The sequence below is a fragment of the Bos javanicus genome, chromosome 7, assembly GCF_032452875.1.
Source record: "Bos javanicus breed banteng chromosome 7, ARS-OSU_banteng_1.0, whole genome shotgun sequence".
Taxonomy (NCBI): domain Eukaryota; kingdom Metazoa; phylum Chordata; class Mammalia; order Artiodactyla; family Bovidae; genus Bos; species Bos javanicus.
Genome location: NC_083874.1, coordinates 23705973 through 23731027, shown reverse-complemented (window position 1 = coordinate 23731027; position 25055 = coordinate 23705973). Strand labels below are relative to the sequence as shown.

At 38.8% G+C, this 25055-nt stretch overlaps 1 protein-coding gene across 1 annotated transcript in view; it reads left to right on the top strand.

Moving 5' to 3' along the window:
* CHSY3 (chondroitin sulfate synthase 3) overlaps positions 1-25055 on the top strand; it is a 287645-nt gene that overhangs the window by 190326 nt on the left and 72264 nt on the right. The gene's annotated exons all lie outside the window — the stretch shown is intronic.

The following is a 25055-nucleotide window of genomic DNA, read 5'->3' as shown; positions in this document are numbered from 1 at the left end:
CATGGCTTTTGCATTTACTCTAGGTATCAAGTGGTTTTGTTTTTCAGGCAATAAAATGTTCACTGCAGCCTAACATCAAATTTTTACTAGCTTGAAATTTACTGTCTTCCCCTGCTCAGGCCTGCCTTAGCTTCTTCACCCTTTGCCTCCTCTTAGACTCACCTGCTGCCTGTGCTTCGGAGAGCTGGATGAGGAGGAGAGAAGGTGAGATAAGGGGGCAGGAAAGGCTGGGATGGTGTCATCCAATTGCACGTTCTTTTTCTTGTGAAGCGCTTTTGTGTGTTCCTCCAGGAGCCCTTCACTGGAGTCTCCTGATTCCCTGGAATGCTGAAGTCCCTCTGGCTAGCCCCCCTTGGCTGTCAATGCTTCCTTTCTGGTCACTTCTCTTAACATGTGTCCATCTGGGTGGAATCACTTCAGGAAAAATGCAGTGTTGGCTCCCTTCCTCAAGGGTCCACCTCTGTTCTCTCCTCTCCCCACTGTTACTCTCTCCTCTTTTTGGGCTCGAGGTCTACTGAGCATGTAAACTTTTCAGCTGTGAGCTTGTACTGATCCCTGCATCCTCCAAAGTCTGGGGAACATGTATCATGTTGCAGGGCCCACCCATTTCTCTCTGCAGTGATTACATTCAGCGCTCATGAACCTTAATACACATAATATATTTACTCAGGATACATATAGAAAACATGGAGTTGTTCCCATTTAATACTATTGTGCTTGTGATATTAAAAATATCACAAATAGTTCAGAAGGAAGCAAGCACTCCCTCTCAGACTGCTACTTCTCAACATGTGGACTTTATAAATCTTTGAAAATAAAGGGGACCTTACTTGGCTTTTGCCTATGAAACGAGTGAATGAATACTCTGTGTGGAGAATGTTGTTAGTACAGCCTGCTAGAAACTATCTGTCCACCATGTGGATGCTTTCTCCTTTTTCAGATCTTTTTTCTTTTCATTTGGGCTGTTCTGTTTATGAAGTAGTTATAATTCCTGTTTACCAGAAATGAACCTGGACCCTTGCCAGAAGCACCAGGTCTGCTGTTTCTGAACTTTAAAGAAAAAACTTCTTTGCTTTTGTTCTGTTTAATTATGTAGGCTTTTGCTCTCCTGTTATCAGGACCATGATTCAGTCCTTCTAGGGTGTAATTATCCCAAGTGTCCTCGATCTGCTAAAGTGAGAATCTCTATATTTTTGTCAGAAAGCCAAGGGTTGCTCAGCTTTGGAAATCTTTTACAGCATTTTGTTTTCAGTTGTTCCTTTGTGATCCGGAATGTAAACACATGAATTTGAATTCCTGCTTGGTAGAGAAAATTAATCTTGAAATAAATTAACCAAAAAAAAAAAAAAGGAAAATTTGAAGCATCCTTTGCGGTATCTGCAAAACAGCTGTGAATAGCTTAAATGTTGGATGGCAGGACCAAGCCAAATAATGCTCATTTGAAGATCTTTCTGAAGATGCTAAAAAGTTTGTTTTTTTTTTCTTTTCACTTTTTCAGTTTTCATGCTCTTTATCTGGAGGATTAAGGTAATTATACTTCATAAAATTCATAGGAACATTGTATGATGTTAACAATGCCTAAAGCACAACATGAAATTAATACTGTTTTCTCTAATAACGTATAACATTTAGATTTTTTTTACATAGACTTTTAAAACTGTGCTTGAAGAAAGGTTTTTTTCTTTTTGGGAGGAAACTTCCTTTCTGAGGAAAATTTCACAAAATTCCAATTTTACTGGTTTTGTTGTCTATGGGCATTGTTTTGGTTTTTTGCGGTTAATTGATATTTCTAGGTCCTCCATGCTTTGTAAGGTTAACTAGCCTGAAGGATAAAAGTAATTCCATTCCCGGTGGAGATGCCTGTTTTGCTGACACTGCCCAGGTCAGGTCCCCAGCAGTTAGATTTGGGAATCCCCGGAGGGAATGTGCTCTCATTCGTCTGCAGCAACAAAGCCAGTCAGTGACTGGAGTCTGTTGTCTTCTTCCTCTCCGTGCCTGTGGCTCTGAGTGAGGTCTGTTGCTGAGCCCTGGGTGTGAAGGCCCCACAGTGTTTCTGATCCTTCCTCGGAACCCTTCACTCCTGGACTCCACTGTCGCACATCATCAGGAAGGTAGAGGGGCCCTATCATCTTTGAAAACCTAAAAACCCTGAGCCCACCTTGGCTTTTTGCATATAACATGAGAAAATGCTTTTTACCCCATCCTGCTACAATCTATCACACTGCAGAGAAGAGGTTAGTTTAGGGAGAAATTGGAGTTACAAATGCCATAATATAGGAAGTACTGGCAGACCTCCCCTACTAGGAAGCCAGATTTGCGTAAATTGGCCAAAACCCACTGTGAATTTGGCACAGTCTGGACCTGGGACCTCTACTATGATGCTGTTTAGGTTTGAGCCGCTTCCCTGGTGACTCAGACAGTAAAGAAACTGCCTGCAATGTAGGAGAGCCGGGTTCAATCCCTGGGTGGGAAAGATCCACTGGAGGAGGGAAAGGCTAACCACTCCAGAATTCTTCTAAGACTGAGGTGACTGAGCACATGAGTACCGCCTGGAAAGTCTGTGCACAAATACTACTACTAGCTATTATTATTATTGTATACTTCTTTGTTCTAGGTGCTTCATATGCTTTAACTTAATTATCACAGCAACCTTAATAGTTGTATATTATGTGGGGTGTTTTGCATAGAAGGAAATGCAAGAGAGATGTATTAGGTTTCACAGATCACACAGCTGCTGGTCCAGGGCAGTTGTACCGTCTGTGCTCTGCTTGATTGGGCCGCAAGGAGACAGCATCCTCTCGAAGGGTGGGTTTCTTTTCCTCCCTGTATTTAGTTGTAACCACAGATAGTAACCACCAAGAAACGTACTTTGAGAAATTTCTATTTAAGCATAGAAAAAGTCCACATCATAATTTAAAGTGTTTTTTGTGTTGTTGTTTGTTTTTTCTGCTAACTAAAAGATATGACTACATATCTCCTTTACTGCCTTCTCTTAACATCCTGCTAATCATGGTCTTCCATCCCATTTCACCATGATCCACAATTGCTTGCAATAATTACAAAGTAATGGGATACATTGAAAAAAACAAAAAACAAAAACAAAAACGCTGGTCCTCTCCACAGGGGCCATTTGGTGTTAGCACAGTCTCTGGAGGGGCTCGGTGGTGTCACAAATGGTAGTCCTTCTTGGGATCTTCAGTGAGTACCGGACTGCTTTCCTGAACTGCAGTCTTTCACCATGTGGAGGAGTAAAAGAGCAGGCGGGGTTTTTTTTTTTATTGCTTTTCTATAAATAGTGATTCTGGACTCTGGGTGCCTTGGGAGATTCCAAGTGTAAACAACCAAGGAAGGAAAAATTAACAACAACAAAAAATCCATGGTGTGATTTTTTGAGCTGTTTAGATCCAGTTCAAGGTAGAACCTAAGCACTGATGTAAGCAGCAGCTTTACAGATTAGGCTTTTTCACTATACTGACATTAGATGTATTATTATTATTACATGCCTAAACTGCTCTATTTAATTCTAATTAATTCCAAACCATATACCGGGATAATTGAAGCATAAGCTTGCTTTGATAAAGGTTTGGGGCAGAGTTTTCTATACAGAATTAGCACAGAGAAATCTTGGGGGGTTGATGAAACTGTTCTATATGGAACTGTGGAGGTAGATACACAGTTTCATGCTTTTGTTAAAATCCAAAGAACTGTACACCACAAAAAGCAAATATTGCTCAGTAATTAAAAAGGAAAAAGGAGATGCAGGAAAAATAGAATGCAGACAAATGAGCCTACCTGTATTACATGTGAACCACATACCTACCCTGAGGAGGATGGGGAAGAAAGGACCTGATCTGCGTGACTTTGGAAAGTAGTGCTTCGACTGGGATGCTGTGTGTAAACAACCAACCAAACTGTACACAAGCACTGTCATCTCATAAATGTGTTTCTCATAGGCATATTAGTAAGGAATTCTGTATACTAGAGTTGAATACAGATGACGAAGGCCAGGTTTCACCCTATCAGAATAAGGAGTTAGAAAAAGGACAAGAAAAAGGGAAAATGAACCCAGTGTACAGGGTTAGAGGCAGTATGGGTGCATAAAATATATACACACATCATGTGTACATACATATATTTGGTGTTCAGTTGCCCAGTCACGTTTGATTCTTTGCGACCCCATGGATTGCAGCACGCCAGGCCTCCCTGTCCCTCACCATCTCTGGAAGTTTGCCCAGGTTCATGTCCATTGCATTGGTGACGTCATCCAGCCATCTCATCCTCTGACGTCATCTTCTCCTTCTGCCCTCAATCTTTCCCAGCATCAGGGACTTGTGAAATGAGTCGGATGTTCGGTGACCAAAATATTGGATGTTTCAGCATCAGTCCTTCTAATGAGTATTCAGGGTTGATTTCCCCTGAGACTGACTGGTTTGATCTCCTTGCTGCCTAAGGGCCTCTCAGGGGTCTTCTCCAGCACCACAGTTCGAAGGCACCACAATCCTTTGGCGCTCTGCCTTCTTTATGGTCCAGCTTTCACAGCCGTACATGGCCACTGGGAAGACCCTATCCTTGACGATGCGGACCTTTGTCAGGAAGATCATAACCTTGACTGTGCAGAGCTTTGTCCGAGTAATGTCTCTGCTTTTCAACACACTGCCTAGGTTTGTCATAGCTTTCTGGCTAAGAAGCAATCATCTTCTGATTTCATGGCTGCACTTGCCATTCGCAGTGATTGTAGAGCCCAAGAAGAGGAATTCTGTCCCTATTTCCACCTTTTCCCCTTCTATTTGCCATGAAGTAATGGGACTGGATGCCATGATCTTAGTTTTTTAAATATTTAGTTTTAAGCCATCCTCATTAAGAGGCTCTTTAGTTCTTTGCTTTCTGCCGTTAGAGTGGTATCATCTACATATCTGAGGTTGTTGATGTTTTTCCTGCTTATCTTAATTTCACCTTGTCTTAATTTTCATATATCTGGCCCAGCGTTTCTCAGGATATGCTCAGTGTATAGGTTCAATAAACAGGATGACAGCAGACAGCCCTGTCATACTCCTTTTTCAATCCTAAACGAATCAGTTGTTCCATACAGGGTTCTAACTGTTGCTTCTTGACCCGCATATACAGGTTTCTCAGGAGACGGGTAAGATGGTTGTCTCTTTAAGAGCTTTCCACAGTTCATTATGATCCACACAGTTAAAGGCTTTAGCGATGAAACTGAGGTAGATGTTTTTATGGAATCCCCTTGCTTTCTCTATGATCCAGGGAATGTTGTCAAGTTGATCTCTTGTTCTTCTGTCTTTTATTACTTACACACAAAAGTAGATACAGAAATACAGAGGCTTGTGCATACGTGAGTTAATGTACATACACATATTCCTTAGTTCTCTTCAGTGAAGGGGCTAGAATTAGTCATTTCCTTAGTGGCAAGGACCGCACTGAGTGCTCATATAGTCCTCTCTAAATATTAATATGTTCTGCAATGAAAAAATGAGGGATCCTTGGAGACCTGATTGATTCTAGGATTGGAGCAGGGAAAATACAAGATGACTGTTGAGCATGCTGTGACTTCTGTGATGCAGATAGTGAAATGTGCTTCAAGTAAGAGGAGGTGAGGCACAGTGAAGTGGCACAGGCACCAACCAGAAAGAACTTGAGCAACAACGATAGTACCGGGTTATAATTTAAGGAAATGAATAAATATTCATGACCCTATACTGATATAAATAAATAATTGAATAAATAAGGGGGCTTAAACAGCAACTCTTTCCTGCAGTTATAAATATAGAAGGAAGGACTTTATTAGAAATACAAAAGCATAAATAGAAAATCACTAATAGGCTATCACAGTGATAACTGGTGCAAGCAAGATCCATAAATGGGTGCTAAAATTAGATTAAGCCAGGTGGCTTAGTGGGTAAAGAACCTACCTGCAGTGCAGGACACCCCAGAGATATGGGTTCAATTCCTGGGTCGGGAAGATCCCCTGGAAGAAGAAATGGCAACCCACTCCAGTATTTTTGCCTGCAGAATCCTGTGGACAGAGGAGCCTGGCAGGCTACAACCCATGGGGTCACAAAGACTCAGACATGTCAGAGTCATGTCTGACAGCACAAAGGATCTCCCCCAAAATATTTGGCAATTACAAATAGAAAAATAGTATTTTTACCATGGACTATCCTGATAGCATATTCAAAAGCAGAGACATTACTTTGCCAACAAAGGTCCATCTAGTCAAGGCTATGGTTTTTCCAGTGGTCATGTATGGATGTGAGAGTTGGACTATAAAGAAAGCTGAGCACCGAAGAATTGATGCTTTTGAACTGTGGTGTTGGAGAAGACTTTTGAGAGTCCCTTGGACTGCAAGGAGATTCAACCAGTCCATTCTAAAGATCAGTCCTGAATATTCATTGGAAGGACTGATGTTGAAGCTGAAACTCCAATACTTTGGCCACCTGATGCAAAGAACTGACTCATTTGAAAAGACCCTGATGCTGGGAAAGATTGAGGGCAGGAGGAGAAGGGGATGACAGAGGATGAGATGGTTGGATGGCGTCACCGTCTCAATGGACATGAGTTTGGGTAAACTCCAGAAGTTGGCGATGGACAGGGAGGACTGGCGTGCTGCGGTCCATGGGATCGCAGAGTTGGAAATGACTGAGCAACTGAACTGCACTAATCCTGGTAGCGTGATCTTAGCCAAGGTTAACATCACCATCAATAATAAATGGTCATAATGAAACCTCTGATATGATGCACAGAGGACATGCCTGTGTGGTGTCACTCCAGGTAATGCATAGTCTCACTGTTATCACGAGAAAGCATCAACAAAGCGAAATGGAGGAACAATCTATAAAATAACCCAAACAATCCTCAAAAAGCATCAAGGTCAAGAAAGGTGAACAAGGTTGAGGAACTATGCTAGCCTTTAAGTGACTTAAGGAGACATGACAATTAAATGCAATATAGGATCCTGAATTGGATCCAGAAACAGAAAAATTACTTTCCTGGAGAAACCAGAGAAATCTAAATCAGTTCTCTTCTGTTCTTTAGTTACTAGGATTGTATCAGAGCTCTTAGTTTTTATGTCTCTTCTATGGTTATGTAAAACATCAAGAGAGGAGAAGCTGGGCAAAGGGTATATGGGAATTCTCTGTACTATTTTTGCAACTCTTCTGTGAATCTAAAGTTATCTCAGAATAAAAAGAATTTTTTAATCCTTCTATCCATAATATAGTATAAAACCTTTGCCAAACAGTTTTTTAGTACCTTTTTTAAATGAGTGACCACCACCTGCAGTGAGAAGCAGTTGTGCCATCTCTCATTTGTTGCAAAGTTCAGCTACTTCATCCCAAGTATAGAGCCGGTAACTTCCAAATGCTTTTAATGGAAAGAAGTACCTGGAAGAATTACCATAATGAAGACCTTGGGTTATCCGCAAGTCATCTTTTTCTCCTTCAAGTTCTAACATTTTTACTGCTTTCTTTCTCTCTCTTTCTCCTATTATGATTTGTAGTCGATAATATTTTGATATTTAAATACAGTATTTCAGTATGCTGCTTTCAAAGGCCAGATCTGGGTTTTTGCTCCCCTTTGGTGTGCCTACATGTGTGCACACACAGACATAGAGAAGTTTTCTTTGATAACTCTGTGACTTAACTATAAATCTGCTAAGAAATATGGAATTACTGGTTGCCCATGGAGCCCTAAGCTGCTAGATAGTATGTCAGATGTAGAGTAGTACATTCTCTTCTGCTTGCAGAGTGGCCTCTTCAGAGTCCCTAGGTCACCAACTCTTCTATCATTTTCTGAGTGGTTCCTTTTATAACCCTGACACCAGCTATTGGGTACATCTAATAGCAGGCTTCCCAGAGAAGCCAGTCAGCTCAGAGGGCCAGACAAGCCTTGGAGAAAGTCTCCCATCTCTCTGCTTGTCTCCCTGTGTGAGCAGACCTAGGAAGGAACCCTACAAAGACTGGCTTCCATCGCTCATTTTCTCCTCTTGGCCTGTCACAGAGGAGCCTCCAGCAGGGACTGGGCATCTCCTGCTCCCTGGGAGGATGACTGAGTTGAGAAAGTGCTTCTGTGGGGTTTCACTTCCTACCCCTGGCTGCCGTATGGGCTTCGTTCCTGGGTTGGATTTTCAAACACGGACCTGGCTTTGTAGTTTTATTTAGTTTTGTATTTTGCATTAGTTTTGTGTAACTATGTGGGAAAATGCCTGCACCATGTTTAATTAAATGTTTTATTTTGAGATAATTGCCAATTCATATGTAGTTATAGGAAATAACAGAGAGAGATCCTGCATGTCCATTACTGAGTTTTCACCCAGTGGAAATATCTTATAAAACTAGAAGGCAATATAACAATAAAAGTGTCTCAGTCCATTCAGACTGCTCTGACAAAAAGTACCATAGACTGGGAGGCTTAAATAACAAACTGCTCTGGGTGCCAGGGAGACCAAGATCAAGGCACTGACAGATTTGGTGTTTGGCGAGGATCTATTTCCTGGTTCATGGCAGGCTTTCTTGCTGTGTCGTTACCTGAAGGAATAGGCAAGGGAGCTCTCTGGGGTCTCTTATAAGGGCACTAATCCCATTTATGAGGGCTCCTCTGTCATGACCTAATCACCTTCCAAAAGACCCACCTCCAGATATTATGGGGATTAAGTTTCAGCATATGAATTTAGGGGGTTCGGGGGACAAACTTTTAATCTATTCCACAGGTATGGCACAGTCAAGATACAGAACATGTCTATCCCCCGAAGGATCCCTCTTATTGTCCTTTCACACCCACCTTGCCTCCCTTTCTGCCCTGCCTCCTTCTTAATCCCTGACAGCCATTCTTCAGTTCTGCAAGCACTTCAAAAAATAATTAATAAAGAATAATTGATTTGCCTGCTTCCCAATGAAAGGCAATCTTTCATAACCTGACAGGGTCGATACGACCATGTTTGTAGACCTTAACCTGTAAGGTTGGGCACCTGTGAGAGCTGTGCGCTGATGAGTTGGTGGTAAATTCACAGGGATCAGCAACCAACTACCAAGGATAAAAGTATGTCTCTGCCTCTTACTGGCTCTATGACCGTGGACAAACTGGAGACTTCTCTGAAGCAGGGAGGATCAGAGAAGAATAATGACACTTACCTTAAGGTATTGGGGACAGAACTATAGGGGGTGATTTAAGTAAATTATTCAACGTAGCAACTGGAACATATTACTCCTTCTGATCCATCTGGAACTCTTACCTGATGGAGGTGGCTCTGACAGAGTTCAGAAAGTGAGGGAAAGGCAAGTGACATCTGAAAACTCTAATTCCTAACTCTATTTTCTCAAACCCAGGAGAAAAATTATCAAGTTTATAAGAGTTTATTTCCTCAAAGGAGCCATCAGAGTATTTAAAAAATATAAAATTAGCATTAAAATTAGAAAGAACTCTTGATCAGTATTTTAACTTTGGATAACAGTGATATTTGCTTTTCATTATCTATAACCAGAGCCTATCCATCCATTGGTGTCTCTGGAAATTTTTAAATGTTTTAGAATGTTCCCTTAAAACATGCCTTTATTTTATAGTATGGGCTTGACTTGACTCTGCAGCACAACCCTAAATGTGCACCTGGACAGATTTCAATTCATTCTCTACTAAGCATGCAGAGCTCAGGAGCAGTTAGGCAGAGCAGTGCCTGTAATTGATACAATATATTGGTAAATCAACACATTCATTTTCCCCCCAGTGAGTCATACAACTGTATACATCTAAAATAACCTTGACTCCTTTACTCTACCTCCCACAGACTGGTTTGGAGACTGTCTGAAAATGTTTATTTGGTAGTTGATAAAAATGGAATAATTGTATTGAATTTGTCTTTCTTACTGGCATTTCCAATGCTTCTTTCCAAACAAGTGTCTTTGAGAAAATATTTGAAAGGCAGTGCTTTCCATTTCTCCACACCTCCTTTGGCATGCTGGTTAATGATATGGAGGCAAGTAGTTATGTTCATTGTTAGTAATATTTTAACTAAAATTGAATCATATTTTGCCACAGAGGTCAGGGATGTATGGCCATATAAAGTCTTATATAGTTCTCAAAAATTACGTAATTTAACAATGATAATGAAGTAGGAATTTTCCCTGCCTTTGTAAGTAAAGGGCAACATTTCATGTTGGCTTACGCATGAAATGTGTGAGAATAATTCTATTTTGAACATAATTTATTCGCTTTATATGCAAGTAATTACCTATAAATGTGATGTTAAGCACTCCATCTTTTCATTTCTTATATACTCACATGAGGAGATGTCTGTTACTATCAACTGGATTTGTGATTCTAAAGTTAGGTCAGAGTCGAATGACAAAACATTCCCAGATGATCATCCTTGCACATATTCTCAGGTTAAAATCATGAGTTAATCCGTGGCACATAAGAGCTATGTCAGTCTCTTGAAGCCAGAGCTGCCAAGCTTTCAGAGCTGACTGGCAATTGTAGCAGAAACTTTGGTACAGGCTAAATCAGACTCAGTCATAGACTGTGCTCAGATGGCTAAAGAGTGCTTGGACTCATTAGTCCTCTACCACTTATTGTTCATTTTATTTAAATATGATCACAAGAAATAGAGAAAGTATTTCAGGAGAAACTTGGAAAATACATACTATATTTGCAAAAACCCCAAGTGTTGGTAGGAGAATGTTTTTATGAGCACAGGGAGAAGGGATAAAAATATTTCACAGAAGGACAGAGAGAAAAAGAAGGCTTTTAGTGTACTCTTTCAACATAATTTGAAGATTTAGACATATAATTCATTTAAATGTTTTATATTTTTATGTACCTATTTATCAAAGTATCTAGTAATTAATTTTTCTCTAGATTCCACCTAAAGCTTGAATAGAAGAGTTAAATTTAGGCCTCTTAGTACTAGTAACTAAACAAAGTAGATGTTGTTAAGTGCTTATTATTATTCTCCAAGCCCTGAGTTAGTGCTTTGCAAGAATTGTGTGATTTAATCCTTATGAAGGTGATATTCCTTATAAACACATGTGGTTGTGGTATAATTGATTTATGGTGTTGTATTAATTTCTGTTGGACAGAAAAGTGATTCAGTTATATATGTATATATGCATTCATTTTCATATTCTTTTCCATTATGGTTTATCACAGGATATTGAAATAGTTCCCTGTGCTGTACAGTAGGACCTTGTTGTTTATGCATTTTACATAGAATAGTTTACATCTGCTGATCCCAAACTCCCCATCCATCTGTCCTTTCCCCCTTTCCCCCTTGTAAACTTGTAATTACCATCAACACTCTTAAGTAGACTTTACAAAAAAACCAATTGATTAACTTCTGATTTCATCAAACATCAACTGTACCAGTCGTGAAAAAGCCCATCTCAACTTGGCCCTGACATATAAAATTTTCACTTCTCTGGTATAAATTTCTCTAGTTGAGTTGCCCCAGAGGTGTGAACAATCTTTTTGCATCTAAATATAATAAATAATCCCTAAAGCGCTCTTTAATTGAAAACTAAGACTGCTAGCAATTATCTGACAGCTGGAGAATCTCAGACGAGCTAGTATTCAGTGAACTATTTCTTTATACTCACATTTTCTCACTAGTGATCACACTGCCGCACAGTCTTGAAATACACCTCATGATTTTGATTTGCTTTGTTAATTTAACATTGTCAAAGCATGATTTCAGCCAGATTAATGACCAAATAAATGTCATTTTTTACTTTATCACTTCCCCCATAGAATAATATACATATATTTCTCATCATTATTCAGGAATTATTATAAGCCTGTGAGAAACACTATACAGCCCAAACGTTTCTCCTGGGGGAAAAAAAAATCACCAAAAACACATGGCCTTGTCACTCAAGCCAATATTTTTCATAGTATTTCATTCTTAAAGGAGAATACTGGGTAAATAGCTCAAATAATCCATATATTTAGAAACTCATAGGTACAGAATTCTGTCAGTGTACCATAATAGAATGTTGGAAAATCACCTAATTCCAATTACTTTAAGTATTTTGATTTAGGAAGCATTTAAAATCTGCTACTGGTTGAAAATTAAGCCACGTTAACTCCATATTCAAAAGCAGAGACATTACTTTGCCAACAAAGGTTTGTCTAGTCAAGGCTATGGTTTTTCCTGTGGTCATGTATGGATGTGAGAGTTGGACTGTGAAGAAGGCTGAGCACCGAAGAATTGATGCTTTTGAACTGTGGTGTTGGAGAAGACTCTTGAGAGTCCCTTGGACTGCAAGGAGATCCAACCAGTCCATTCTGAAGGAGATCAGCCCTGGGATTTCTTTGGAAGGAATGATGCTAAGGCTGAAACTCCAGCACTTTGGCCACCTCATGCGAAGAGTTGACTCATTGGAAAAGACTCTGATGCTGGGAGGGATTGGGGGCAGGAGGAGAAGGGGACGACAGAGGATGAGATGGCTGGATGGCATCACTGACTCGATGGATGTGAGTCTGGGTGAATTCCGGGAGTTTGTGATGGACAGGGAGGCCTGGCGTGCTGCGATTCATAGGGTCACAAAGAGTCAGACACGACTGAGTGACTGAACTGAACTGAATTTTTAATGAGGCTTCTCAAAATTCAGTTGCTCCCTTTGAGTTTATTTTAAAGGATCAGACTATTTCTAAGCACCATTTTACTTTTGCATTTCATAGCTCGTAATGAATGTTGAAAGCAAGACTGTACTAAGAAAAACGTCATTGTTTATGGTATTATTATATTGAAATTCTTCATTATTACATTTAAGTGTCATTTTTTTCCCACCAAGATGTTAGTCAAAAGGTACAAACTTCCAGTTATAATATGGATAAGTCCCGCAGATCTGCTGTAAAGCATAGTGACTATAGTTCACAGCACTATATCATATGCTTAGAATTTACTAAGATTGTAGATCTTAAATGTCCTCCCCCCAACACAAAAGTAATCGTGTAAGGTGGTAGAAATATTAACTAACCCTATTTATAATAATCTTTTCGTAGTGTGTAGAAACCATCGTGTTGTATACTTTAAACTTATACTGTGTTACATGCCAATTTTATCTCAATAAAGCCAGAAACAAAAAACACAGTACACACACATGAACACAAAGAATTGAGCTCAAAATCTATCACACGTGTGAATTCTAATATATTTTTGTTATATCCTATCAATAGATCAATTTTAAAATATTTCAAAAATTATCTTTTGTTATCAATCTTGAATACTGTTATAATTAAACAATAGTAAAATGTTTACTGTTAATGGGCATGCATGCTAAGTCACTTCAGTCGTGTCCAACTTCTTGTGACCCTATGGTCTGTAGCCTGCCAGCCTTCTCAGTCCATGGGATTCTCCAGGCAAGAATACTGGAGTGGGTTACCATTTCCTCCTCTGGGGGATCTTCCTGACCCAAGGATGGAACCTGCATCACTTACATCTCCTGCATTGGCAGGCAGTTTTTTTGTTTGTTTGTTTTTACCACTAATGCCACCTGGGAAGCCCATTACTATTAATAAATCAGTGTAATTTAAAATCTTTTAATATAATTCAAAAAACTTACTGGGCAAGGAAGACACTCTTTGTGTTTTTTAATTGCTCTCCTCCTACAAACAGAAATTCAACCTAGCAAGCAGTAATATCGTTAGTCATTTGATCAGTGACTATGTTTGCTTGTTCTACGGCAGGAGCAAGGTGATTTCACGCTGAGTTGGGGCCACTTAACTTGCTGGTGTTTAAGCCCATGCCTGATATTTTATCTACTAGATTTAAGAACATGATTCATAGGATGAGATAATGTTGGTGACCACAAATAATTCTTGAATCTAAAGCCAGTGCATGAATTATGAACATAGCTTAATTAGAATGTAAGCTTCTGCATATTGGCCCAATTATGGAGAAGGAAGATGGAAACAGGGGCCAGATATCTTCCGGCCCATGGTATTTCAGAACTTTGTTCTCCCTTCTCTATGGACTGTCTTGCCTTCATGTTTTCCTAGCAGCTTGTTCTCTGAGAAAAGTTATTAAAATGGCTCTAGCAGAGTGTTCCAGTTGAAGAGCAAAGTATTTACCAAGGAACTCAGAGGGCAAGAGCACAGTTATTCATTTGCCTAACAAAAAATGAATCACATGCCCGCCTAGGAAAGTGAGACTGCTCAGACTCCTTATGCCTGGATGCAACTATGGATATAGCCAGATGAACATACGGCAGAGGCTAATTAAGAGACTCCTATTGGGAGCAAGCCATGCACTAGCAGAACCATTTCTAGAATGTAGAAAATTTCTAGCAACAGCATACTCTGTGGTCTTGTTTAGCCTTCTGGCCATATTTGAAAGTTGTGAGGCAAACCTACTTATGCAGGAGAAGGGTTGTACGCAATCTAAAAGTGAGGGGATCTGTGGAATTCTGAGATTAATGTATTAAGAAGATTATATTAAAGTGATTCCATTGAGTCTTATGCGTCTATGATACTGTACCACAGTGAGAGGAGAAAGTAAGGTAAAATGTATGAAGGCCTAGTGTGTCTTATAAGGCATTCTTAAATGTTCCCTTTATATGCTGCAGTTTCATTGTAATTACCTTCCTTTTATATTTTGGTCCATTCACGTTCCATCGTTTTGCAGAGCATACTTGAGACTTAGAAAATGGTAGCATTGTGCTATCAGCTAAGAGAGGAAAATCTGGTGGAAGAAAAATAGATATGTGTGTGTATATATGTACATGGATATATAAAAGTATTTACTGAAAATGAAATATTTTTCTCTGTGAACAATTTTATAGTGCATAAACATTTACTACTACAAATAGGGAATTCTTAATGTTATGCATAAGTTTACCTGAGGGCATTAGCTTCTAATATATAGGCAAATTTTGCTTTTTGTATTTGCACTTCACTCTGTTTATAAAATACCTTCCTAATTCTGACTGTCCTTTGTACCTGCCAAGAAGCACATTTCTTGAGCTGGTGAAGATACATTATTTACTCTGAGATAATTCATTACTGATAGTGTTGCCAGGAGTCTCCTATATCCTCAAAATGTCTTATATTTTAAAAGCAGCAGCTTGTTCTAGGCAGAGAGTAAATGGACTTTCAATTTAAGCATTCCTTTTTCATAAATGGCCAAATGCATCTGCTGTTTTGGTGGTTAAACTTGAAAGCACACTTTTATATTAACTTTAGGGGTTTTTTTAAAGTTGATTTTTACTTTAGGAGCATACCTTTTACAGTTTATATCACCAGTCCATAAAACTCAGCAGAGGCATAGATAGCTTTCTTATTCACATTAATAAAAGAAATACTTCTGCGTATTTGCCAGCAGATTAAAATTGAAGCTGTTGATTAAACACATATTTCAGTGCATCTCAGCTGTGATGTTTTCTTATGGGAATCCTTTCTCACCAAAGAATACTCTCACACATACTTATGTGGCTTCCGGAATGAATTAGCACTCTTGATCAAATTAACTAAAAGTGTTTTCAAATACCACCTTACATCATGATGATGTGCTTTGTTGGTGAAGCATAATGAGACTCAAAAAGAAGAACTGGGGACTTGGGAACTGGAGGAAGAGATTACCTTCATTTCAGGAGAGACTTCACACCAAAAACCCCAGCAGAGGTCCAGGGCTCCTGGTCTCATAGCTTGAGAAGTCAGGTAACCAGAGAGAAGGAAGAACAGTGAAATAGCAGTACCCTGAACAAAGGCATGGGGTGGGGTGGATTTTCTAGGAGCTCTTTTTTAAGATGCTGTTATAGATGCTGCTGCTGCTGCTAAGTCGCATCAGTCGTGTCCGACTCTGTGTGACCCCATAGACGGCAGCCCACCAGGCTCCCCCGTTCCTGGGATTCTCCAGGCAAGAACACTGGAGTGGGTTGCCATTTCCTTCTCCAGTGCATGAAAGTGAAAAGTGAAAGTGAAGGTGCTCAGTCGTGTCCAAGTCGCAGCGACCCCATGGACTGCAGCCCACCAGGCTCCTCTGTCCTTGGGACTCGCCAGGCAAGAGTACTGGAGTGGGGTGCCATTGCCTTCTCCAGTTATAGATGCTAATGGGAGACTAATATGATGAGTCCAGGCTATCAAAGGCCTCAGTTGATAGGGAAGTTTGAATTTGATGCATCAAGTCAAAGCAACCATACTTACTATTTGAGCAGGTGGCCTTAGTAGTTTTTAGGGATAATTGCTGTGACAACAATGTGACAATCAATTGAAGTGGAAAATATGAGTTTGAGATTAAGGAAAACAAAGTTCAGATCTTTATAGCAATACAGCCCTATGCATATCTCCCGCCCCCACCTTCTATCACATATGTCCCATAATTCTGTCAAAATGTCTTTTCCTAGCATTGCCCTGAGGACTAAAGTGTTGGTCTTTTCTTTCTATTGAACAGAGATTTAGGGTTTTATTTTTGGTTTCAGTTTTGTTGTTGTTGTTGTGAATACGTGAAAGTGTTTCACTCTGAGAGTCTTATTCAGTCTCTCAAAACAAACAAGCCCACGTGGATTTAGATTTGAGAGTAAGTGGCTCAGGTTTCTTTTAGAGAAATAGCTACCAGGCATGTTATTTTACTGCACCACACAATGCCTTTAATGAACCACAATAATTGAAAGGAAATTTTATTTTATTAATAGTATGAAAAAACATTGCTTAGCTTTTCAATAACCTAAGTGAGTATATCACTGTCATGCACTTATGCTTTTTCATTAATTCACACAGTTTGGAATGCTGTAAAAGAACATCCTTATCACAAAATACTTTGTGTCTAGGGCCTGTTGTCCCTAGCAGTACAGGAGGACAAACCACACCCTACAGGTCCATCAATTACTTAGAATCCTTGTATATGGAGAGCACTGAGGATACATTAGGGAATAAAGTAGATCAAGTCCCTGCCTCCAGGCAGCTTTTATTCTACTGTAGATGTACAGACTGGTGGCTCAGAGGGTAAAAGAATCTGCTTGCAACAGCAGGAGACCTGGGTTTGATCCCTGGGTGGGGAAGATCCTCTGGAGGGCATGGCAACCCACTCCAGTATTCCTGCCTGGAGAATCCCATGGACAGAGGAGCCTGGCGGGCTACAGGCGATGGGATTGCACAGTCGGGCACGACTGTGTTAGTCTGGAGCGACTAACACGTTCAGGTTAATTCAGTTCAGGGATACAGACAGTAAACCTATTACCAAATAAATAAATGTGGTGATAAACTTCCATAAAGGAAAAGAAAGTGAAATCGGCCTAAGAAGGGATTGTTGGCAGGAAGGTACTGAACACAGTTTAACCTGTCCTTGGCATCATCTGCTATAAATATTCCTGATTGTATGACACATTGGTATGGTTATGTTTGTCTGTCTCAAAGACAGTTTTCTAATCTCAACTGTCACTGTTCTGGGGGTCGTGAAACCCACTTCCTCAAAATGCATCATTTACTATATTTATTAGCTGCATGAACAAGAAAGCCTGGAAATGAACCTGATTAGAAAAATTACGATAAGAATCAAGCCATCTTTGGATAAATACTCAGGAAGGTTGATGATTTTCGTCAAAGCAGCTTTTATGTGGCATATGCTCCAGAATTTCAGTGACCTCTTTTATCTGTGCTTTGATTATGCTTTGAAGAGCTGAGATTGAGTGACAGCTAATTGCTGCCATTTTGTCCCCATAACAGTCCATTTCTGGCGGTGCCATTGAAGGATCTTAGATCTTTTACTAAAATATGAGTAACTGAGGTTGCTAATATGCTTAATACAGCATAACATTGGTAATGGTTCTTCATTTAATGTTGTGTTTTTTCAAAGAAAAATGATTTCTACTTCTGTAGCTTGTATTATTTGGATAAGAGCCTTAATTCTTTATTCTTCATCTGTAAAAACAGAGGTAAAACTGATCTGAATTGCAGTTTTACCATCCGAGCATTAGGTAAATTTTCCTGGCTTCTTCATAATGTTACAATAGCTAATGTTAGTAATGAAGAGTTCCACTAGCTCAGCAAAATGAATAGTATGTGTGTGTGTGTATATATATATATATATATATATATATATGTTTTTAATTAATATATTTATTTTAATTGGAGGCTAATTACTTTACAATATTGTAGTGGTTTTTGCCATACATTGGCATGAATCAGTCATGGGGGTACACGTGTCCTCCATCCTGAACCCTGCTCCCACCTCCCTCCCCATCCCATCCCTCAGGGTTGCCCCAGTACACCAGCCCTGAGTGCCCTGTTTCATGCATCAAACTTGGACAGGTGATCTCTTTCACATATGGTAATATACATGTTTCAGTGCTTTTCTTTCATATCATCCCACCCTTGCCTTCTCCCACAGAGTCCAAAAGTCTGTTCTTTATATCTGTGTCTCTTTTGCTGTCTCGCATATAGGGTCATTGTTACCAACTTTCTAAATTCCATATATATGTGTTAATATACTGTACTGGTGTTTTTCTTTCTGACTTACTTCACTCTGTATAATAGGCTCCAGTTTCATCCACCTCATTAGAACTGATTCAAATGTGTTCTTTTTATTAGCTGAGTAATATTCCATTGTGTACATGTATCACAGTTTTCTTATCCATTCATCTGCCAATGGACATCTAGGTTTCTTCCACATCCTAGCTATTGTAAACAGTGCTGTGATGAACATTGGTGTACACGTCTCTTTCAATTCCAATTTCCTTGGTGTGTATGCCCAGCAGTGGGATTGCTGGGTCATATGTATTTTTAAATAAAGGTGACTTGCTCTAAGTCCCTTTAACTGGATATTAATAATTAAGCATTCCTAGAGGGCTATTATGTATCTACATAAAGAGAAAGGTACCGATATTAAAATAATTTGAAAATAAGTTGGTTTTCTTCTGCTTTATACATACATATATCACTTTTGCAAATGTGTTGTTAGGTAGCACTAACTCCACTCATAGAATTACATAATGTGCTGTGAAAATATGTTTTGGCAATTTATACAACAAACTCTGGTAGGACTCAGAAGTTAAAAATTAGACTGGAATAGATACAATGTAAAACTTCGTGATATTTGACCAATCCAGTCAGTTCAGTTTAGTAAGTAGGTCTAATCATTGATATCCTGCATTCGAAGCAGCCTCTAGCCTCTCCATCTGTATTCACAATTAATCGATTAACTAGTTTATTCCCAAATCTCTCTGACTTCCTTTCACAGGAAGCAGAAGAGCAAGAGGTTATGTTTGTTTCACTGTTTAACACACTCTTTCCTGAAGCTGGTAGATTCCTTTAGCACTTACAGAATGAGAAATGTTTTTTATTAAGAAAACAAGAAATATTTTTTTATTATAAGAAAGTTTCATTATCAGAAAACAGAAAACAATTTTATTTTCAGAAAACAATCTGATACAAATGTAACAATTCCTGAAAATTTTATAATTCTTTTTAAAAAACTTTGATACATTATTATTTTTTTTTTTAAATTTAGGTACTCCCAAAAGTCTTGAAAGCTAGATCAGGCAAGAATTAATATCCCTTCCTTATTTCTAGCTTATGCACTGTAGTTATTACACATTTAATTTTAAAATGCTTGCAAACACTTTTTATGTAATGAAAATTCACAAAGATGCATGTATATTTAAATGTGTTAGTGATATATCTGTAAGCATCATGCCCCTGTTGGAATTTCTATGATTAATTCCAGAGAAAAGTTTTAAGAAATTATCCTCCTGCATTAATGTTTTATATTATAGTTTTATATTTGTGTGTACATTTTACATTTTATAGGGCAATCCAGAGTCTATGTAAAGTATCTTAATACAAATAATTTTCCCTTTGGCCAATTTACTGTAAGTGGTAATTTCCAGTTATATGAGATTGGATTTTTATTCTTTCAGGAGTAATACTTGTCCTCAATATTCCATAGAATGATGAAAAAATAGAAAATTAACACTTAATCTAAGTTGTAATGCATTGTCATTATATTATCCTAAAAACACAGTTGGACATACATGAGGTTGTGAGGTTAATGTGAGGTTTGGCCAATTTGTTGGGACTTGCTTTGTAAATGTGGTAAGGTTTTATGACATTTAAAAGAATAACTGCATTGGTACTTAGACTTTTCATTATAACATTCACATGCTATATTATGAACTCAGAAGTGGATTCACACATAGAGACAATAATTTTGCATTTTTATCTAAAAGTATTTTTTAAAGTTTATTAATGAAATAGCATCTGTCCAGCACCCAGAGTAGTCCCGATATATAGCATCCATTCAGTGTAAAGTTAAATGTTTATTTCATATATTGTGAACACTTTCTTCTACAAATGGGTCCAAATAATCTGAAGATTGAATATTACTCATTTGCCTATGTCTTCACCTCAAGTTTCTTGGGCAGAAAGATGATAACAATCCACTACAGTTACAGTCTATAAGTAACCATTCTTTGAAAATGAAAAAAAGATCTAATGAAAATGGATGTTAAGTTGTGAATTAGGATGCACACTGGTGGTTCAGATGGTAAAGAATCTGCCTGCAATGCAGGAGACCCAGGTTCAACCCCTGGGTTGGAAAGATCCTTTGGAGAAGAGAATGGCAACCCACTCCAGTATTCTTCCCTGGAGAATCCCATGGACAGAGGAGCCTGGCAGGCTACAGTCCATGGGGTCTCCAAGAGTTGGACACAACTGAATGACTAACACACTAAGAATTTTTAAAACTATTTGTCTATTGTTATGCAAATGCAGACTTACTATAATTTTGAAATCTATGTTGATTACATAGTCCCCCTTCAGTCTTTGCTTAGGAGTATAAACATCATTTTAAGTGACATGGATTTTCTTTAAATTTACAGAAATACATACTACATTTCCACTAGGGGGTGATCTGCTATTGAAAGTAATAAGAAGAGAAAATTTGAAAGCACACTGCGGACCTACCATTGCAAAATGGAAATTCTTGGTAGAAAACTCTCCAGTAAAATGTTTTTAGTAAAAGTAAGAGGCAGATTAATATGTTTGAAGTTGGGTCCAGCAAGAAGAAGGCTAAAATCTTTATTAAGCATAAACAAAGCACACAGTTTTGAGACTTAAATGTAAATATGTTGGTCAAGCAGTTTTTTCTCAATTTCCAAATTTCAAGTTTTTTTTTTTTTTTCACTCATCAGTATTGAGTATAAAGAGCACGTCCATCAAAGACTTTATCTTTGCTTCTTTAAAGAACAAAGTTTCCTGCTGTGGAGGAAGTAATTTTCAAAAACAAAACTTTGCATACATAATACTTTATAAAGCAATGTGGAAATGAAAATACTGGGTGGGAACTGGATAAGAGATTGAACTTTGCTATTTATCTAGAATCTAATCGGAGCTGTACACTGTGGTAGGCAGGTTTCATACATCATCTCATTTAGTCTTCACAGTCGTCTTCTTTGACTTGTAAGTGGTTTGGAAGCTGCAGAGCCTCAAACAAGGAGATGGCCTAGAGATTGGATATAGAGGTAGCACAGAGAATGGGAAGTTTAAAATTTCTTGGGAACCCATTGCTTATAATTTCCCACAGAAAAAGGCTTTTCACTATTGGGGTTGGAAATACCATAGAGTCTGCAACTTCTTTGATAAAGGGAAACATTGAGAGATTGAGATTATCAATAGCAAACCTAGTTGCTTCTGAATTTTTTTGTTGGGATTTGTCTACAAGAAATGCTCCAGAATCTTATTTTTGTAGTGATTTTGAAAATTTGCCTTGGCTTTGAGTGAACATGAGTTTGATTGAGTCACTAGTGTTTCTCATTTAATTTCTTGAGAAAAGGTTGAATACATTTTTGCCGTTAGTTAAACTTCCACCACAAAGAGTTGTGTTTTCAGTAAAATAGATACCTCATTTTAGGATTAAGAAATATATATCTTCATCTGATTTTCTTTATCCTGCCAGCATGCCCACATTAACACAGAGAGGGAGCAGCTATGTAAAACTGTTGCTTCTTTAGCTTTGGTAATTCATTAGAAATATGGTCTAACATTTCTCAAGGGAAAACTCAGGTAAACCACAATCTAATCTGTGGCTTTTCTTCTGCCCAGGGGAGTTTATGCTGGCAGTTGTGAAGCTCAGATTTCATAAGAGCTGTCTTGAGGCTTAGGGAGATACAATCTTCATAGTCGATGGACACTTACATGCAATTTTTCTCCTAACTTACATAAATGCATTTAACTCCTGTTTTATGTAAGAAGTGTGGTTTCTTTCCATTTCATTAACTTGGAGGGTTTATTGAATCTAAGTGAAATACGTGGTATTAGAAGAGACCCTTAAACCCTGTGTACATTGTATCCTTGATGTCTTCCAAAGGAATACTTATAAGATTTTTAGAAATCTCTAGAATTGGGAACATAAAAACGTTTGGACAGGCATCCACTCTTGTGAAATACTGATTTTTTCTGTGAGTAGCTTTTTATAGCTATCGTTTCTACTTTCATTGAAACTTGACTTTTTTTTTAAGCCGATAATTTTATTTTTCACCTAAAAAAATAAATTGTATTTATTTATTCTCTGTGCTGGGCCTTGGTTGCTACATGGGCTTTTCTGTAGTTGTGGCAAGAGGGGGTGACTCTCAGGTTGCAATGCGGGGGATTCTCATTGCAGTTTCTTCTCTTGTTGCTAAACACAGGCTCTGGAGCCTGCAGGATCAGTAGTTGCGGCTCCCAGGCTCTAAAGCATAGGCTCAGTAGTTGTGGCACACGGGCTTAGCTGTTCTGAGCATGTGGAGTCTCCCCAGACGAGGGATCAAACTGTTATATTATACATTGGCAGGCGAATTCCTTACCACTGAGCCACCAGGGAAGCCAGACTTTTTTTCTTTTTTTTGGTATGTTCCTCATTGTTGTTGTTAAGTTGCACAGTTGCGTCTGACTCTGTGACACCATGGACTACAGCACGCCAGGCCGTCTTTCACCATCTTTCACCATCTCCTGGAGTTTGCTCAGACTCATGTCCATTGAGTACTTGATGCCATCCAGCCATTTCATCCTCTGTCCTCCCCTTCTCCTCTTTCCTTCAGTCTGTTCCAGTATCAGTCTTTTCCAGTGAGTCAGCTTTTCGCATCAGGTGGCCAAAGTATTGGAGCTTCAGCTTCAGCATCAGCCCTTCCAATGAGTATTCAGGATTTATTTCCTTTAGGATTGACTGGTTTGATCTCCTTGCAGTCCAAGGGACTGTCAAGAGTCTTCATCAGCACCACAGCTCGAAAACATCAGTTCTTTGGCACTCAACCTTATTTAAGGTCCAACTCTCACATCCATACATGACTACTGGAAAAACCATAGCATTGACTATATGGACCTTTGTCAGCAAAATGATGTCTTTGCTTTTTAATATGATGTCTAGGTTTTTCATAGCTTTTCTTCCAAGGAGCAAGTATCTTTTAATTTTATGGCTGCAGTCAGCATCTGCAGTGATTTTGGAGACCAAGAAAATAAAGTCTGTCACTGTTTCATTTTTTTCCCATCTATTTGCCATGAAGTGATGGGACCAGATGCCATGATCTTAGTTTTTTGAATGTTGAGTTTTAGGCCAACTTTTTCACTCTCCTGTTTTCACTTTCATCAAGAGGCTTTTTAGTTCCTCTTCACTTTCTGTCATAAGGGTGGTGTCAGCTGCATATCTGAGGTTATTGATATTTCTCCCAGCAATCTTGATTCCAGCTTGTGCATCATCCATCCTGGCATTTCGCATGGTGTACTATGCATATAAGTTAAATAAACAAGGTGACAATATATAGCCTTGACGTATTCCTTTCCCAGTTTGGAACCAGAATATTGTTGCACGCCCAGTTCTAACTGTTGCTTCTTGATCTGCATACAGATTTCTCAACGGGCAGGTAAGATGGTCTGGTATTTTCCATCTCTTGAAGAATTTTCCGTAGTTTGTTGTGATCCACACAAGTCAAAGGTTTAGCATAGTCGAGGAAGAAGAGGTAAATGTTTTTCTGGAATTCTCTTGCTTTTTCTTTGATCCAGCAGATGTTGGCAATTTGATCTCTGGTTCCTCTATCTTTTCTAAATCTAGCTTGTACATCTGGAAGTTCTTGGTTCATGAAGTGTTGAAGCCTAGCCTGAACATTTGAGCACCTTGCTGACATGTGAAATGAGTGCAGTTGTGTGGTAGTTTGAACATTCTTTGGTGCTGCCCTTCTTTGGGATTGAAATGAAAACTGACATTTCCAGTCCTGTGGCCACTTCTGAGTTTTCCAAATTAGCTGCCATGTTGAGTACAAAACTTTAACGGCATCATCTTTTAGGATTTGAAGTAGCTTAGCTGGAATTCCATCCCCTCCGCTAGCTTTGTTAGGAGTAATGCTTCCTAAGGCCCTCTTGACTTAGCACTCCAAGACTTCTGGCTCTAGGTGAGTGACCACACCATTGTGGTTATCCAGGTCATTAAGATTGTTTTTATACAGTTCTTCTGTGTATTCTTGCCACCTCTTCTTAATCTCTTCTGCTTCTGTTAGGTCCATACCATTTCTGTCCTTTATTGTACCCATCTTTGCATGAAATGTTCCCTTATATCTCTAATTTTCTTGAAGAGATCTCTAGTTTTTCCCATTCTATTGTTTTCTTCTATTTCTTTGCATTATTCACTTAACGCTTTATCTCTCCTTGCTATTGTTTGGAAGTCTCCATTCAGTTGGGTATATCTTTCCCTTTCTCCTTTGCCCTTTGCTTTGCTTTGCCCTTATCTATAAACAAACCTCCATGTTTTCATCATTGAAAACGTGATGTGGGATGCTGGCAAAGGATGCTACCCCATCGGCTATGCTTACTCGCTAAAGCAGTTCGAATCCATTTTTCCAGCTCCATGGCATGACTCCTTTGAATCTGTGTTTCTGTAAAGTGCAAACCCCTCTAGCTATGGACTTTCAGGATGAAAAACTGATAACTTTAAACCCTTAAATGCCAAGAATTTGCTATATTTGTGTTTTCACTAGTATTGCCAGGATTGAAGAATCACTCCTTCAATCAATCATCAGGTGTTTAAAATTCTGTACACATCAAAGTGAATTGCCTTAAAGTATACATTTTATCACCCTGAATATACATGGTTT